The following is an 18,738-nucleotide window of genomic DNA, read 5'->3' on the forward strand; positions in this document are numbered from 1 at the left end:
GAACTCTAGGATTCGTCCCGGACAAAGCACAAATACTTTTCGAGAAAAGATATTACTATAAATAGCAAAAATCGGGTTAATTTTCAAAATTTTGATTTTCCATTGTGATAGAAAATTTTTTTCAAACTAGATTTATTCCAACAGTATTAACTATTTTCAAGCACTTACTTTGTATTCACTTAGATTCTATGTTAGCAAGCCAAATTTAGTTTATGCTTTAAGGCTTGTCTAGGTTTATATAATGAGAGCTTATTGAGTGTATTCTAATTTTTCCATTAAGAAATGTTTTTATAAGAGAGTGCAAACTTTTATTGTAAACGTTGGTGAGGTGTTTAATGTCCAAGTTCTCGTGGGGAGGATTTGGAGGTAAGTGTTCTAGTCTTTACGTACAAATGTGAGATATCTATAATAGGGAGTGATGAGGTGTGATTCACTTGTTTTATTTGTGATAAAAGATAGTGGAATTACTCACTGAGCTACGATCCTATGGCCATCAAAATGTTGCTTCCCGTGACCACTCATCTTGACATCAAATTGTATTTAATAGATTTCAAGAGTGCCTTTGTAAAAGACTACTTGAAAGAGGAGGTATATGTGGCACAATTGAAAGGTTTTGAAGACCTTACACATAGTAAATATGTGTATAAATTGAGTAAAGCCTTATATGGTCTTAAATAGACACCTCATGCAGGGTATGAATGGCTAACACAATTCCTTAAAACTGAAGGTTTTGAAAGGGGCTTTGTTGATAAAACCTTATTTATCATAAGGTAGAGAGGATCAACAAATGGAAAAATCTAGTTTAAAAATGATTTTCTGTCATAATAAAAAATTAAAAATTGGAAAATCAAGCTGATTTGTGATATTTATAGCAATAAATGTTTCACAAAAAATGTCTATGCTTTGTCCGAGACGGATCCTAGACGTTCCCGACTTTCAACCGAATGTCCTCTGCTATTCTTGTACCACGAACCGCTTCGAGTGTAGGCTCGAACAATCATGAATGAAACTCAAAACTAGAAATAATTTTCCTACTTTCAATAGGAAAGTAAATCTCTCTATAGAAACCAGTAAAATTGTTATTCCTAGAAAATAGAATTTATACTTAGAAATAAATTCTGACTATTTTCGGGTAGAATAACAATATTTAAAACTTATGTGTAAATAACTTTACCTGTGCAATCTATTTATGGGGAGAACTATAAGAATCCTGGTTGAATTAGTAAAATACATATAATACTTATATGAAGAAAAACAATCCCTAATTCTACTAGGAGAGAGGAGAGATTAACCCTAATTAATTAAACTATGGTTACTACCACTCATACATATTATGAGGGGTTTTAGGCCTTTCCTATATTGGATCTAATTATATGTGCTTCTTAGACTTTTAGCACTGCACTTTATAATTTAATCCAGCCTAGTACATGTTTTTCTATTTCTCAAAATAAATATTATTTATTAAATTAATTTAAATTAAATAATTTTCTAATTAAATAATTTTCTCAATCCAAGTTGAATCAAAGAAAGACTGGGTTAAACAACTGTTAGTATCTATTAATGTTGAAAAGTCTAAAAAGGATGTAAGTATTCCAAACTATGGCTTTGTGGTACGAAGCACATAAGTGAATGCTGGAAGAAAACGGGAGCATGTTTCCAATGTGGATCTTTAGAGCATATCACTCGAAATTGTCCAATAAGTGTTAATGATATTCCTATTGTTATCTAGAGATCTGCTCCTGTAGCTAGAGGTCGGAGAATTGACTGTGGTGGTTCAGTTGAAAAGGGTAGTTAGCGAGGAGAAATCGATTCAATAGTATACCTTCCCCATCACATTTTAAGTAAATTTCGGGAGGAGGAATTGTAATGACCCGAAAGTTAGTGGTGTCGAAAATGTGGTTTCGAAATCTCATTTCCTTAGTTCAAGTCTGTAAATATTAAATATTAATATTTACGAGGTTAATATAGAAATATATTAAAGTTTGGTCTAGTAATTTTGTTGAATTGATAGTTAATTAAGGCGCAAGGACTAAATTGTAAAAGTCTTATCACTATAGATTTTTAATTAGCTAAAGAACCAAATTGGTAATTAAACCAATACTTATTAAATAGATAGTGGAATATGATGTTTGAATCCATTTATAATTGTTAATGAAAAATTAATTTAATATAATTAAAATTAAGTTAATTTAATTAAGTAATTAAGGTTTTAATTATAATATAAAAGATAAAATGGTGGAGAATTATCATGTTCTTCTTCACCACCATTCGTGCATAAGAAAAAAAGAAAAAGAAAAGGGTTTTGAGTTTCAAACTATTCGGCCCTTTAAATTGCTAAGTTTTCAAGTCCTTATAATTTTTATGTTTTTGATGTCGTAGGAGCTTGATTTAGCTAGCCTACTTACCAATTTGCAAAACTGTTGAAAATTTTGAAAGTTTCCATTGTTGATTTCTTAAATAAATTGGTGTTAAATTGATAGATTTTAAGCTTAGATGTGAAAAAGAACTAGATTGTAAAATTTAATTGTTAGTTTTGTTCATAAGGACCAAATAGAATAAAATGTAAAATTGACTATAGGAATAAGAAATAGGAGGTTCTGTAACGCTCAGTTTGTGCAAGTGTACACAATCATTCAAATAATAAGTAAGTAAATGAGTTATCGTCTCCATAGGGACTGTGTATGTTAATTGACTAGTTGTAATATTATAAGTTAATAATTTGGTGATAAAAACACAATAATTTGATTGATGATGATTAAACTAGATTAATTTAACTAGATGCAAAATTAATCCCTAATGCAATTTTAATCTAAGTATGCAAATTATCTAAATGTATGAATGGATTTAGCAGCACAAACACAACTTCAACAATCAATAACATGAATAGGCTAGGATAACTACATTAGTCAACTTGATTCATTTTCATCATGCTTAACAATGTTCGGAAAACATTCCATGACAACGCGATCTTTCATAAGTTTGGAAACCAAATTAATTCCTTTCGGAATCTTTTACTTAGTGAAACATGCATTTTACTGATCATATTAAACTAAGAGTTTCTTAGTATTTATGTGAAGTAACAGGGACGGGTTATGTTTGAAACAGTTTAATCACATAAACCTAAAAACTATGTAAGATAATAGCGCTCGTTAAAGTTATTATGAACCTTCAATTTAGAATAAATTTACACAAATTTGGTTTATTTTCGACAGTTTTGCACAAAAGGTGAAAATTGGCTCAATTGACACCTCGAGAGGCTTGAACCGTTAGGATAATGTTGTGCATCAAGTGATCAAGAGGAAGGCCAATAATATTTTCCAACCATGGATGGTCCAAAAATATATATTAAAAATATTTTATAATTAATTTTGATCCAAAATTAATTGGGTTAAAAATTAATTATAAGCCTAAAGATGAACAGAGGCCTAATTGTGCTAAGTAAAGAAGACTGATCCACTTAACAAACGGGGAAGCCCAAACCGTCCATATAGCTAACCCAATCAGCTAATTTTAGCTGATTTCAACACTTGCAAAACAACCCTTGAAGTTTCCTTAAAATCCTATCCAAACCCCTTCACTTTTCGTGCCTTTAAACTTTTGCCCCTAGCTTAAAATAGCAAGTTTGAGCCATTCAAACTTGCACCATATGTGGCTGGCCCAGGGAAGAGAAGTGTTTGCTATTTATTTGCTATTTTTAGCAGTCATTCCCACCTATAAATACCCCTCTTCCCTTCCTCATTGAACACACCCTTTATTTCCCACACATCTTTCTCCTTTACTTGTTTTTCTCTCTTCCATTCCCTTCCTTATTTTCCCATTTCCCTTGTCGATTTCCCTCTTGAAAAAGAGCCTTATTCCACCTTGAAATAGCATCATTCAATTGTTCATAGATGCCTCAGTTCAACACAATGAGAAATACTTGGCTTCAGAGAAATACTGGATTTGCTTCCTAATTCTCTTCTCTTTAATTTTCTTGTTTATGTTGTGATCATGAATATAAATAATTGTTTTCTTTTTTTTTGTTCTAATTAAAATGGATTAAACTAATTCGTATTAGATTGATTGCATTATGTCCACTTCAATTATTAAAATCATGTTTGTGTTGTTATAAGCCTTGGTAAGTTCTTCAATTAAATAAAATCATGTTTATGTTATACTTGCATTATAAAATGTAAGGTAACCAATGAATTAATTATTAAATGTATTAAAATTATAATTAATTGACACAATATTTAATTGGTGCATGCTTAATCTTCTAAGGTAGCTCAAGGTTAAATTAATGACGGTATTAAACTGTACATTAGCCTTGCATAACTTGCAAAATTATTGTGATTAAACTGTTTCAATATATAAATATATTGTTACCTCACTTAATCTTATATATGCTTATGAAGATTGATTAATTATTTGCATTGGCATTGAAAAATGTTCAAGAGATTGGTTAATTTAGTAAGTATGTATTTGTAGTAGTTAACAAATTACCAAGTTGTTGTGAAAATATTTGTAACAACATGAACATGAGTTTAATAATTCTAAGTTAAGGAATGTAATCGATCTAGCACAATTATTTCATATTGATTAAAACTCCTCTTCTTGAAATCGTGCTTTGGAATTTTTACTTTTTATTTCTATTACTTAGTTAATTTTTAGTTTTTAAATCACTTCTTCACAACAAAATATTTTTTCTATAACCAAATTGTTTGATTTACATTTCATAAATATTTTTCTTTCACAGTCCCTCTGGGTACGATAACTCGCATTTACTTGTCACTTTATTACTTGTTGCGATTGTGTACACTTTCACATTTCCGTCATTCCAAGTTTTTAGCGTCATTGTCGGGGACTGTTTTAAAAGACATTATTTTTTAAATTGTTAGTTTTGCATTTTAGCCTTTTTTTCTATTAATTTTTAATTCCAATATTTTTTATATTTTTTTGTGTTTGTTTCAGGTGTTTATGAGTATTGATCAAATTATTGACTTACTCACGTAGACCCTGAAGTTGAAAGGACTTTCAAACAAAAAAGAAGAAAGTGAAGAGATGAATTTCAACAATCAAAACCTAAAACAAGGAGGAGCATTCTCTTATAATACTCACAATCCAATTATTGTTGTCGATGACAGAAACTGCACCATTTGACAATATGCATTCCTCTCTTCAACGAGCTCAATTTGAGTATTGTGAGACCTGAAATTGAGGCACCGCAATTAGAACTAAAGCTAGTCATGTTCCAAATGTTGCAAAATACGGGTCAATATAATGGGATGCCTACTGAAGATCCACATCTTCATCTTTGACTATTCATGGAAGTGAGTGACTCATTCAAACTAGTCGAGGTGACCGAGGACGCATTGAGACTAAGATTATTTCCATACTCATTAAGAGATAGAGCACGAGCGTGGTTAAACTCCCTACCGTCAGGTTTCATAACTACACGACAAGAGTTGGCTGGATGTTTCTTAATGAAATACTTTTCTCCATTTCTAACCGCCAAGATCTGAAATGAAATCACTTCATTTTCTGAAATGAAATCACTTCATTTCAGCAACTTGACGAAGAATCTTTATATGAGGCATGGGAGAGGTTCAACGAGTTCTTACGAAAGTGCCCTCATCATGGCATTCCTTACTGCATTCAAATGGAGACTTTTTATATTGGTCTCAATATTCATACTAGAATAATAGTGGATGCTTCAGAAAATGAAGCCCTTCTTTTTAAGTCTTATAATGATGCTTACGAGATTCTTAAAAGAATTGCCAGGAGTAAGTATTAGTGGCCAACCAACGGACCAGCCTTAGAAGGACGAGTAGCAGGAGTACATGAAATAGACACATTGGCTTCTTTGGTAGCCCAGGTATCCTCTATGTCTTCTATGCTTAAGAAAAAAATTATTTTCAATGGTAATCTGACCAATCAATAGCCAAACTAGTTCGAGAATATTTCTTGTGAATACCGTAAAGATAGCCATTTCTTTGAAAATTTCCCATCGAATCAAGAGTCAAAATATTACATGGGAAATTATAATTGGAATGGTCTACAATCAAATTCTTACAACACTTCATGGCAGAATCATCCAATTTTTCCATGGAGTAATCGTTGGGCAGACCATAGCGACTATTCTATGCCCTCTCAACCAAATTATCCACCAGAATATTCTCAGCAAGTGCAACAAACCCTACCAACTGAATCTTCAAGTAATCTTGAGAATATGCTGAAGCCGTACATAGCAAAGAATGATGATCTAATCTAAAGCCAAGAAGCAACATTGAAGAATTTAGGAAACCAAGTAAGACAGCTAGCCAATGAGCTCAAAAGTAGACCCTAAGGTATTTTGCCGAGCATCACAGAAAATCTAAGAATTTCAAGTAAAGAACATTGCAAAGTAGTCACTTTTGCCAAGTGGAAAGACATTAGAGCCCAAGGTGGTTGAGGTTTAAGATTAGCCTATTGTAGCTCAAGACAAAGAGGAAGTTCAACCAAATGTTGAAACTCCTGTTTCACAGAAGTCAAATTTGGTGATCCTTGATGAGGTAAACTTTCAACCATTCAGTTCTGATAATCTAACACCTTTGTCAGATACAGAGAAATTGCCACATAAGAGCTATCTTGTCAAAGCTAAATTTCATCACCACCATATCCTTCATGAATCTAGAAGTAGTAACAGGATAATCAGTTGAAAGAAAATTTTGATGACAAGGTGATTTTTAATGACTTAGATGCTGCTAAATCCCAAGATGTAGTTGAAGACGACCCAGCTATTTCCTAGATGGAATCGCTGGCTTATACAGAATTAGAGCTCAATTCTTTAGACGATCTATTAGAACAAATTCTACTAGTAGATTTTCCAAGTGATGATGAAGACAAGGAATGTTTAGATCTGTTAGAAGCTAATCGAAGGAATTCACTCAAGAAGTTCCACTTGAACCATTAGAGTTATCATCTCAGGAGTATAGGCAACCAAATTCATTGATTGAAGAGCTAGCTAAATTGGAATTAAAGATTTTGTCTCCTCATTTGAAATATGACTATTTGGGTCTGTCTTCGACTTTACCTATCATTATTTTAGTTGAGTTCACAAAAAATTAAGAAGAAAAGGCACTTGTGGTTTTGGAAAGTCACAAGAAGGGTACTGGATGAATTATTTCAAATATTCGACTCACGAGTTGGAGGATTTGTAGGAATTACAGGAAGTTAAACAATGCCACCAGAAAAGATCATTTCGAGTTTTCTTTCCCTAATAAGATGTTGGGCAGATTTGATGGGAAAGAATATGATTACTTCCTAGATGGGTATGGTTCGTATGACAAATGACCATTTGACACCACCATGGTTCATGACGATCCAGAATAAAATGGAGAGAGTGATATTCTCTTTCTCTATTGTTATTTTATATTTTTAGTTTTTTTTTTCTCATTTGAATAAAATGGTAAACTTAGATAAAATTTCTTTTGGGTCATTACTTAATTAAAATTCTACCTAGGAGATTGGGGCTTAAGCGGGACCATCTGTGACCCCTCAAGTCCTTTCTAGGAGTTTAATTTAATGTAATTTTTTGAAAAATGTTTTTCTAAGTAGCCCAAAGAATTTAAGTATTTGTTTTGTTAAATAAAGGTTCAACTTTTAACCCAAGCATTAATTTCTCTGAGTTTTTTTAGTTTACTTTTAGAACAAGAGCTTAGGATCCAAAAAGGAGCTACCATTGAGCTTAAGACACTACTAGGAAGGGAAATATTCAACCCTTTTCTGCACAACCCTATAGCCTTTACCTTGCTCCACTGCCACTCTCAGGTAGCCCCATACACCCCTTAATGACGTAGTGCTTAACTCCCTAAAACACCACCCCAAACACCTTGGTTCGAAGCCACAAACTACCGCACCTAAACAATCCTTAAAACTACCACCTTTTCCAACTCTAAGCCTTACCATCGGCTACTCACCTAGCTACCCAATATAGAAATTTCCCTTAACATAATTTCTAATTCCAACACCAAGGGTCCCTTCATCTAGAACCATTCCACAAAGTGAATAGTCTGCTATAAAGGCTATTATGCAACATATGTAGTGGTAGCAAGAATTTTCTTAGAGATATTCAAAAATATGGGATGACTTAATGCTTTTAAGAAAATCTTTTACAACCCGTTTATTTTTGTGTCTAAATTTCCAGACTTTATATTCGATCCATAGACTCCAATGTCAAAGAAGGAACGAAGCGATTCAAGAAAAAACAAGGATGATAAAGCGAAAGATGAGTCAAATTCTGAGGGGTCTGCAAATAAATAAAAGGGGGATCTTGTCTCTAATTTATTTTATTTTATTTCTAAGGATATTTTAAGTTTTTAGGCTTAGGTTCTTTTAGATATTTCAATTTCTTACAAAATAAAACAAGAGGTTGAAATCATAAAAATTGAACAAGTTGCAAAATAAGAAGTGTGGCAATATATATGTATATGTCTAGGATTGGATTTACTTAGGAAAAGCTTGGTATTTAAGCAGTCAAACTTGACTCACCTCCTTTTCCTTAGGTCCTACCTGGTGTATACTATCTATTCACTTATATATTTCTTTCTCTCTATTGTTTTTAACAATGGGGACACTGTTCATTTTAAGTAGGGGGGCCAAAAATTGAATTAGTTTTTTTTCAGAATACATTATTCTTATAATTATGATTAAGTTATATTTTGTTCAAAAATTTGATTTTTTGTTAATTATGCTAAACTTCAATATAAATAAATTTCTATTATTCTCAATATAAATAAACTTCAATATTTTAGCTGAACTATGACATAAATTTTATTCTTAATAAAGTTTGTAATCATACCATAAAATTTTTATGACTTTAGGAGAGCTAGACATGCATGAAAGTTTGTCTCTAGAATTGACTTAGTAATTTCTTGAGGTGAAATCCTATGAAGCATGGAATTTTGAAAATGACTTATGCAAAATTTTGTTTGGATCATTTGAGCCTTTCAAGCTAACCTTAACGAATATTTATCCCTTGAAACCCAACTTTGAAACTATATGGCCTGATTTTATTTGAACCATTGCAATATTATGCCATCACTTCTCTCATAATTATCTCTAAATTATCCCAAACATTAGATTCAGTCTATCCAAAATATTCTTCGAAAATAAGTTTGGGGGAGTTGAAAAGAAGTATCAAAGGCTCAAAAAAAAATTTACTACATATAATAATATGTAACAGCCCATTTTTAGTGAAATCGGAACAATGGTTTCAGGACCACAAACCCGAGTCCGTAAGAAAAATTATTTTAAAATTATTTTATGGTCTACCGTATGATAGAAATATCGTATAAAAATTTCTTTAGGAAAATTTTACCAATTACATGATTAATTGATAAAAAGACCAAATTGCATAAAATAAAAAAGTTGAGTTCTAGTAGCTATAAGTATCAAATAGCTATGGAATTCAAAATTGGAGGTCCTTATATGGAAAATAGACCATTAAGAGGAGTTAGTAGATAAGTAAGATGATTCATCCATGGTAAATTAAGAAAAGAAAATTACTAAATTGGAAAGTAAAAATAATAAAAGATGATAAGTAATTAAATAATGAAAATATCATCTTTTTCATTATCTTTCCCAAATTATTTTTATGGAAACCCTAGCTAAGAGAAAAGAACTCAAGCAAGCTTATTTGGCTTAATTAGGTAAGTAATCTTGTCTCGTTTCTAGTAATTTTTATGTTTCCTAGATTGTAATAACTTAATCTAGCTATCTCGGGGATTAATTTGCAAAATTATCAAAGCACTAGGGTTTTTCCAAGGATGAGTATGTATGAATTATGAAATTTATGGTAGAAAATGAAAGGTTGTTGATAGATAAACAACTTTTGTAAAGTAAATTTTGATGAAATTGTGATTTAGGGACTAAATTGTAAAGTTGTAAAATTCATGGAAAAATTCTAAATTTTATGAAATGCATGGGCTGTAAATGTTATATGTAAAAATTAGTTAGGCTTGGAATAATGATTAAATTGCATGAATTTCATTTTCCGTGCCTAAGGATGAAATCGTAATTTATCAAAAGTATAAGGGCAAATAGTAATTTTGCCTAAAATGTGAATTGGATTGAATTGAATATGAATTGATGTTAAATTCATTTATATAGATCCGGATAGACCAAATACAGATTTAGAACGAGGAAAAGAGAAGATATCAGATTTGTAGATTACAAATACACGAACATTTGTCGAGGTAAGTTCGTGTAACTAAATTGTTTATATTTATATGTTTGAATTGAATGTTGTATATGTGAATTGTATAAATTTCATAAATATATAAAATTGATCACATATTCGATAATACTCGATAAACATTAAGTCCCGTTTGAGCAAAAGAAATTCGATGGATACAGGGTTCCCGAAATGGTTGTGGTCTTACATATATTGCGGACACACCACATCGCGAAAGAGCGTTCTGATATTTTCCCTCTCGAGCTTCTTGTTATATGGTTCTTGCGAGCTTCACGTTAATAGTTCTTCGAAGCATCTCGATTGGTTGTGATTCTGCATGTGTTGTAGACACACCACAACTCTTATGAGCGTCACACTATATGGCTCTTCGTGAGCTTCCCGATATGACTCGCTTAAACTTCTCGACATATGGCTATCCGGAGCTTTTCGATTAATGGCTTTTCGGAGCTACCCATTATTGGCTCACATGAGCTTCCTGATTATGGCTCTTATGATATTTCCGTTATACAGCCCGGATAAGCTTCCCGTTACATGGCTCACATGAGCTTCCCGTTATATGGCTCGAGAGAGGGCTTCCCGATTATGTGCTTTAATGAGCACTCCTGAATATGAATTGACGAATTATAGATTTGTACACTTCGTGTATACTACCCACGTATCCATTGATATTTTAAATGATTCAACTGGTAAAGTTTCGATATGAGATTATATGAATCTGAGATAAATTGTTACGAGTTTATACTTGAAATACAAGGATATGATTTGTACATGTTTCATGAATACTTGATGCGAAAAGTATAAGCATATGGAAATAGATTATTGATGAGCTCAAATAGGTTTCTTGATATTCATGTGAATTACATGACTTAAGTAACATGTTTGATAAGGATATGTGTTAGGGCTTTTGGCCAAATTGCTTGAATATGCTTTGAATACTTACCTTAATGTAATTGAATGGTAAGTAAAATTTCTCGTTATACGAACTTGCTACGCATAAAATGCTTACTCTATTTTATTTCCTCTATTTTATAGTAACTTGAAAGCTCGTTGGATTGGAAGTTTGGCGGAGATATCATCAAACTATCAATCGGCTCATCTTGGCATATTTAGTAAAACAACTTTAGTTATAATGGCATGTATAGGTTAATTAGTCAATGTTGACACATACATGTTTGGATGTAAATAGCCATTTGAAATGGCTTGAGATTGATATATATATTGATGTATATATGTACGTCTTATCTAGTTAATGTGTATGGCAAAAAGATTGAAGTTGAAGTGAGTATGGATTATGTATATGAATATTTGATCAAGTAGGTAAGTAAGTAAGTTTGTATACTTCGTTATATGAAGTAATATATAATGCATAAGACTTGGATTTGGCTTGGTTTAAATGTTTTGAATTGGCTAGGGAATGTGTTGAATTGTTAATGTAGGTGCAAGGAAAATTTGGGTGAGAAAAGTGGCCTTGGAAATGGCCTATTTTCGTCCATGCGAGCAGAGACACAGGCTTGTGTCTCAGCTGTGTCTGACACAAGACCTAGCACATAGGCATATGTTCTGGCCGTGTGTCCCCTATATCTTAAAAATTTCAAAATAGAATGCTCAGAATTGATCACATGGCCTGGCACACGGGCGTGTGGCTTGGCCGTGTGACCCCTGCACCTACACACGGCCTAGCACACCGGCGTGTGACTTGGTTGTATGACCCAAGTCAGAGAGTTACACGGGTACGGACATGGGTTGGGACACGGTCGTGTGGCCTATTTTGAATACCCATACGACGTGAGACACGGGCGTGTTTCTTGGCCGTGTGAGCCACACGGCTTGACCACACTGGCGTGTGTCCCCTGCACCTTGGAAAAATTTTAAGATTTTGCAAAAATTTCTCTAAGTACCCGGTCTAGTCCTGACTTGTTTCTAATGCATGTTTTGGGGCTTAAGGGCTTATATAAGGGACTATATGAGCGGTAATAATTAGTTTCTTATATATATGTTAAATGATACGAAATATTTATATTTGATTTGTATATTCTGGTAATACTTCGTAACCCTATTTTGGCGACGAATACGGGTTAGGGGTGTTACATAATATGCTCAAAAAAAGAAAAAATAGAGCATATGTACTCAAAAGAATATAGATGTACAAAGAGCATTTGGACTCAAAATGCAAAATAAGTTGGTGAAATTGAATGAATTTATTCCGAAGGTCCGATACAAGCTGAGTCTAGGGTTTTTCCTTATTGGACGTAATTATTCCCATCAGCTTTATTTTAATTCTAAAAATCACGTCTTTCTATCTTTTTCTTTCACTCACTCTAAACCCTTCTTCAGTGTGCCGACTGTGAAACAACCAAGCAACCATTTTTATTAACTTTCTCTTCCCTAGGTTCATACCTTTACACCTTTAAATCATCTTCACTCCACAAAACAAAAAAAAATATGACAAGAACGAGAGGATCGGTCAAGAAAGCTACCAAGACTGTTGAAGAACACTCATCCTCTGCAATTGCAGTTCAGGAGTCAGAATCCTTCATGCTAACGAAAAAAAAGGAGTCGGTGATCTTTTAATTGAAAGCAGTCAAGGATCGATTTCAAAACAACATCTTAAAGCGAAATTTCCACCCATAACAGGGCATTCTCCTTTCGCAACAGCAAGACTAGGGCAAACAAGTTTCCAGAACCATCTCTAAGTTGAAGTGGGAAACTTTCTGTATGCATCCTAGAAGCTATTCTCCTTCATTGGTATGTGAGTTGTACACTAATCTTTATGACCATGAGTTGGAGTTTATCTTTGTTCGTGAAGGTTTAATCTCATGGAAAGCTACAAAAATCAATGAGCTGTACAGCACTAAGGTGGATGTCGACAAACACTCCAAGTTTATTGAGGACATCACAGACGACAAAAGGGACCTCCTGGTGAGGGATTTATGTGTCGAATAAGCATTCTGGACGTGTTCACATCAAAAGAATTATACGATGCACCGTCGCTTCCTGGCACTGCAAAGCAAAATCTGGTTTCATTTTGTCAACTGCAAGTTACTGCCATCCACTCACAGCATCGCAGTCAACCTCAATAGAATGTGCCTCATACATTCTATTGTCAAGGGCAGAAGGATTGATGTCGGTCCAATACTCGACCAAGAAATTGCTGACTGCACTAGAAAGCAATTTGTAATTTTGGTTTTCCCATCATTAGTGATGCTACTGTGCCAGTAGAAATGGATCGTGCCCCGTGATGATAAAGAAGTCTTAAAAAATAAGAGCCCGATGAATGAAGCATCTATTGAAAGAATGACTCGTGGCAAAGATACGTCGACAATGAAGGAGGAAAAGACTAGAAAGATAATGAAGGGAAAAACCAAGGCAAAGGCTAAGAGAGGCATCGTTGTTGCGCAAAATGAAGGATATCGAAAAGTTGGCCAATTCCATCGGTAATAAGCAGATCAAGCTTGTCGCGATAATAGAGGATATGGACAGATCGCAAATTTTGTTCTACACTTATACCAGGGCCTATAACAATTTTATTGTAGCCATATTACGTTAGTTATGCCTAACCCCACTCCCAGAAGTTCCAGTATTCCCACCGATTATCCGAAAGTATGAACCTTCCATCGAGGAATATGACCTAGGGGACTGAGATAAATCGAGAGAATACCTTTCCATTGTGCATATCTATGATGTTGAGAAAGAAGAAGACTCAAAGGACGTTGAGGAGTGTATGCGAAAGATTGATAGCCTGGTCGAGGGTGACTTCCTTGCTGGTCAAGAAATGCCTGCTGTTGAGGAGGAAGTTGTTGTGGGAGAGGAGAAAGTCTATTTTTTCATTGTGAACGAGATGGCTAAGGAAGAAAATATTGAGAAAGAATCTGCTAAGAACATTGACAATTCATCCGAGTTTGTGGGTACAACTACTAATAACCTGGAGCGAGATGGAGCTAGACTGGCGGAAACTGCAGAGGTAACAAGTGAGGAGCACCACAATTCATTGGCGATAGTGGTCTATACCAGACTACTCAAGGTGACCCCTCCTACACCAGAACCGGGCGATGATACCGGGGCAGCACCGAAAACTGAAGAGTGATCCGAAGACTGTGCGAAGCCCAAAGAAAAGAAGAGAAAGTGCTCCAAAGACAAAAAACACAAGAAGGAGGAGAAAAAGAGGAGAAAGAAGAAACATCGTGCAGCCACATTGATGGTCGAGGAAAATTGAGTTAGTTTATTTTAAGTTTTAGCTATAGTATTCATGCATTACATGTAGCTGTAATTTTTATTTTGTTAATGAACAGTGTCGTATTTTTATTATCATCGCATTTTAATCTTAGTGCATTGGGGACAATGCAAACTTTAAGTTTAGGGGAATGCATATGGGGTTTGGAAATATACCCGCATTTCAAAACATATTAATATTAGTGAAACATACAAGGTTTATTTGTGGTCAATGCAAATGTATTGAAAATTTTTGTTACATTCGATGCTTAATTCTTGAATCATGTGAACTATCAATAAATGAGTTGGATAAATTTGGCTGAATGTGGTATCTTCAATTCTTTGATGAATGATTTAGGTAGCATTAGTAATGGATGACTAGTAGCATTCCTTGAATCTTGAATGAATCTGCCTTTTATAGCTACTCATATGTATATATTTATGAATAAGAGACACTCCAAAGTGGGTGTATTGTGAAATGTTAAAAAAGGACACTCCAATGCAAGCGTTAGAAAAATGAATCTGGCCTAAGGCTCTCGCTACATAAGTGTGTGTCGGCGTAATTACGTATTCTCTGGGGGTTTATTGCACTCCATCGTCACTTCTCAAGAACAAGGGTACGGTAATTCAACGATATCCCTTATTCACAAAAAAAAGACATATATTGTACAATAAATGTTGTATTGGTAGATAGAATTTAAGATTTAAAGCATGTACTGGTTTTAATGTAGTTGCAATCTTATTCATTCATACTTATGTATTTTCGATACAATATTCTGTAATCTGAATGTGACTCATTCATTTGGATTTTAGGTGATTCAAGTTGCTAGAATGAACATTTGTCTTAGTGAATTCTTGTGTAGCCTTGCTAGTTTCTATTTTAATTGAAGACAAGTAAAAACTTAAGTTTGGGAGTGTGATAGTACTAGAAAGAATATATGTTTTCTCTCTACTTATTGGTTAATTTGTACCCATTTAGTTATTTTAGCACATATTTTAGCATTTTCAGTTCAGTAAATTACATTTTATAACTTAGGGGATCTCAGCCTATTTATCCTTAATTTTGTCATATTTTGGTATTGATGTCGCTACATGAGTAATTTCAGATTGTGCCCAGAATTGTCGCTGCACCTGACAGCTATCCATTATGGTACAATTAACTTGTACGTACAGAGACAGCATGATTTGATGAAAGGACACCTGGGATATTTGGGGAAATATATAAATATTCACAAAAGAAAAAAAAAGAGAGCTTTTTTTAGATTATGTTCTTCAACTTACCTCTTGAAGCTTTCGGCTATGGCGGCTTAAGCTCCGACGGGTGAATCGACGTGAAAAGGATGCAGACTAGCTCTTAACGAGGAGCCCTAAGTGCGACACAAGGAGGAATAGACATATCCAAGTCGAGTTGTCTAGGAATAGTATTCTCCACTTGTTTATTTTATTTTCCTTTTCTAAACGCTGGTGATTACTTTCTATTTCATGTTAGTTTGGAAGTACACATGATTTCTGGGTTAAATTTTATTTTATTCAATATTGTTTCTACGGTTTAATCTTCGGGTTTGAATATTTTTAGCATGGAAATGTTATTACGATCACTGACGTTGGAAGGTGCAGTGACAGTTCAAGCTAACAAGCATGACAACGGAAGTTGCTTGAGGATTAGAGGAATTTAATCCATTTTGTTCTTAATAGTGTTCCATTGCCAGCATCGGAAGGTGGGGTTAATGTGCATGTTTGAGTCTTAGATTAAATATAGAAGTTAATCTTGGTAAGATATTCATTACAGTTTAATGCATCAACAATCACCTATCCTTTTTACCTTGTGAGCACTTAGCATTCTTTTGAATATTCACGTTGGGGATCCTAGTTTCTCACTATCATATTTTATCTTATTATTTTCAAGTTATTGCTTCGAAAGCTACTCTCACAATTTATCTCATTTTATCTATTTATTGCACTGACATTAATAGACAAAAGACAACCATCCTCGTAGGATCAATATTCGACAGACTCATATCTATTTACTATACTTGCATCAGTAGTGTATGCTTGCACATTATTGTTGTGACGTTAAACAGTCGATCATAGACATTTTTGGTTGATTATTATTATGTCTTAAATGGTTGATATGATTTTGGACTTTTAGGAATTGATTGATATTTAATATTATGTTATTGGTTCTGTCTTGGCTTGAATTATTGATGATGTTTTAAACTTCAAATATGGTCATTTTGTTGTTGAATATTGAGTGGTGGATGCATGTTGAAGTGATAAATGTTTGAATATGTTAAATATCCTATTTTGTTGTGATTTTGGGTGAAATGTACAGAGGTATCGATAATCGGGGCATTTGACGTTGAAACAAATGTGCAAGAAGTTAGTAGCTTAATTTGGTATCGATGCCCTTCTTCGAGTATCGATACTCGGGATGAAAATGTAGATACTTTTGCTTTGTATTGATAATTTTTCTTGGTTATAAAATTTGAGGAGAAACATAATGCTAAAATGGTACCGATTTTATTAATGGTATCGATAACTATCTTCTTAAATATCGATACCTGTGATTTAGTATTGATACCGACGTGATTGTCTTTGAAAATTTGTTAGATGGTTCCTAAGCACATTTTTAAATTGTTCCTAATGTTGATTAATGGTTGTTAAGCCATTTTCGATGCTGCCTAAAGTGATTTACATTTAATACTCCTATAAATGTTTGAATGTGACGACTAGTGTACGTAATTGAGACTATGTAAATATGTATGAGTTTAATGTTTGATGTAGCATCCTATTACTTGGGCTCGGCAACCGAGTCGAGTATAGGGTGTTACAAATATGTTCCTATTTTATGTCATGCTAACCATTACATCTGTAACACCTCGATACCCAACCCGATCATCGGGTTTGAGTAACTGAATGTCACATTTGTTGTCGCAGCAACTTCCATTAAGATCGCTTAATTTAAGATCGTTTAAGCACTCAAACAATTCATAATACAGTATTACACATTAAAAACCTTTCCGAGACTCAATTGAGCATACGAAAACCCAATTACTAAACCGAACATGAAAATATGACCAATTTGCACAAATTTTAATTTTATGAACATGTATCGATACCCTTTATAGGTAATGATACCATTTTTAGTTTCGATGTTCAGAAAAAATCAACTTAAATCAAATGGTATCAATACTAAGCTTATAGTACTGAAACTTAACTCTAAGTTCTGATATTGACATCTTTGTATGGATAGCATTTTATGGTTCGATGTTTTGCCAAAATTTAACAAAAGCCAATTGTATCGATACTTTTGTAACGTATCGGTACTCTAATATAAATTATTGATACTTTAGTTCGGTATCAATACCATTTTGAGATTCTGTTTCTTGAAAAATTTTCTTGAAAAGTGCTAATCGATATCTTTACAAAAGTTTTGATACTTTAGTGCCGAATATGTCAAAATCCTCCATTTTGGTACCCATTTCATGTCCAAAACAAACCTATTCAATTTGGTGCGCATATGAACACTTAAAACTTGCACAAACCAATTCAAAAGGTACCTCACATTCAAACTCAACCATTTCTCAATCAACCAAAATATACAATCTTCAAATAAGCACCTAATTCCCACCATTCAGTTTAACATTTGATCATACTAACTCATTCATTCTATATTCCCATTTCAATCATGCATGTTCCTAATTTATCAACCTTCAAAATTTAACATAAAAACCAAGACATACCACTTTACAGACCAACTTGCAAAACATAGTTATATGTCATTAACCAATTCTAAATTAAACATCACAACATAGCAAAATATAAGAGACTTCACTAGGTACATGTCAATTAAATAACAAAAGAAAATCACCAACTTTCTTGAGTCCAGGATTTCGTCTAGATGCTGATGTCAATAATCAAGATCTCATATTAACCTAACCTGCGCACATAAAACAAAACTGTGTGCTGAGTAATAAACTCAGTTGTATTTCAACAAATCAAAGATCAATGCAAGTAAAGCTATTGTATGCAAATCATGTTATCAATTACAACATCTATATTATATGAATCAATCCACACAACAAAGGTTAAGTTTGGAATATTCACATTAACATATAAAATTTCAAATAGGGTCATTTGATTCATTCACTATGTACCAATCTTCCGGTTCACATAATATTTCACAGTAGTAGTTCATTTTAAATACCATTTTCACATTTTTATTTTGAGTCCCTATGAACCTGACTCGGACTCGAACGGAAACGCGGATCCAACCAACACACTAAATTGGCACCTAGTGTCTCATTAAGTGATGC

The 18,738-nt window shown here is 33.5% G+C and overlaps 1 non-coding gene across 1 annotated transcript; it reads right to left on the reverse strand.

The window, feature by feature from the left end:
• Positions 1-5,515: 5,515 nt before the first annotated feature.
• On the reverse strand, positions 5,516-5,622 carry LOC121220699 (small nucleolar RNA R71). Its single transcript, XR_005917916.1, has one exon. It is a non-coding gene; the product is annotated as a small nucleolar RNA R71 (small nucleolar RNA).
• Positions 5,623-18,738: the final 13,116 nt, after the last annotated feature.

Source organism: Gossypium hirsutum, chromosome D08, assembly GCF_007990345.1.
Source record: "Gossypium hirsutum isolate 1008001.06 chromosome D08, Gossypium_hirsutum_v2.1, whole genome shotgun sequence".
Taxonomy (NCBI): Eukaryota; Viridiplantae; Streptophyta; class Magnoliopsida; order Malvales; family Malvaceae; genus Gossypium; species Gossypium hirsutum.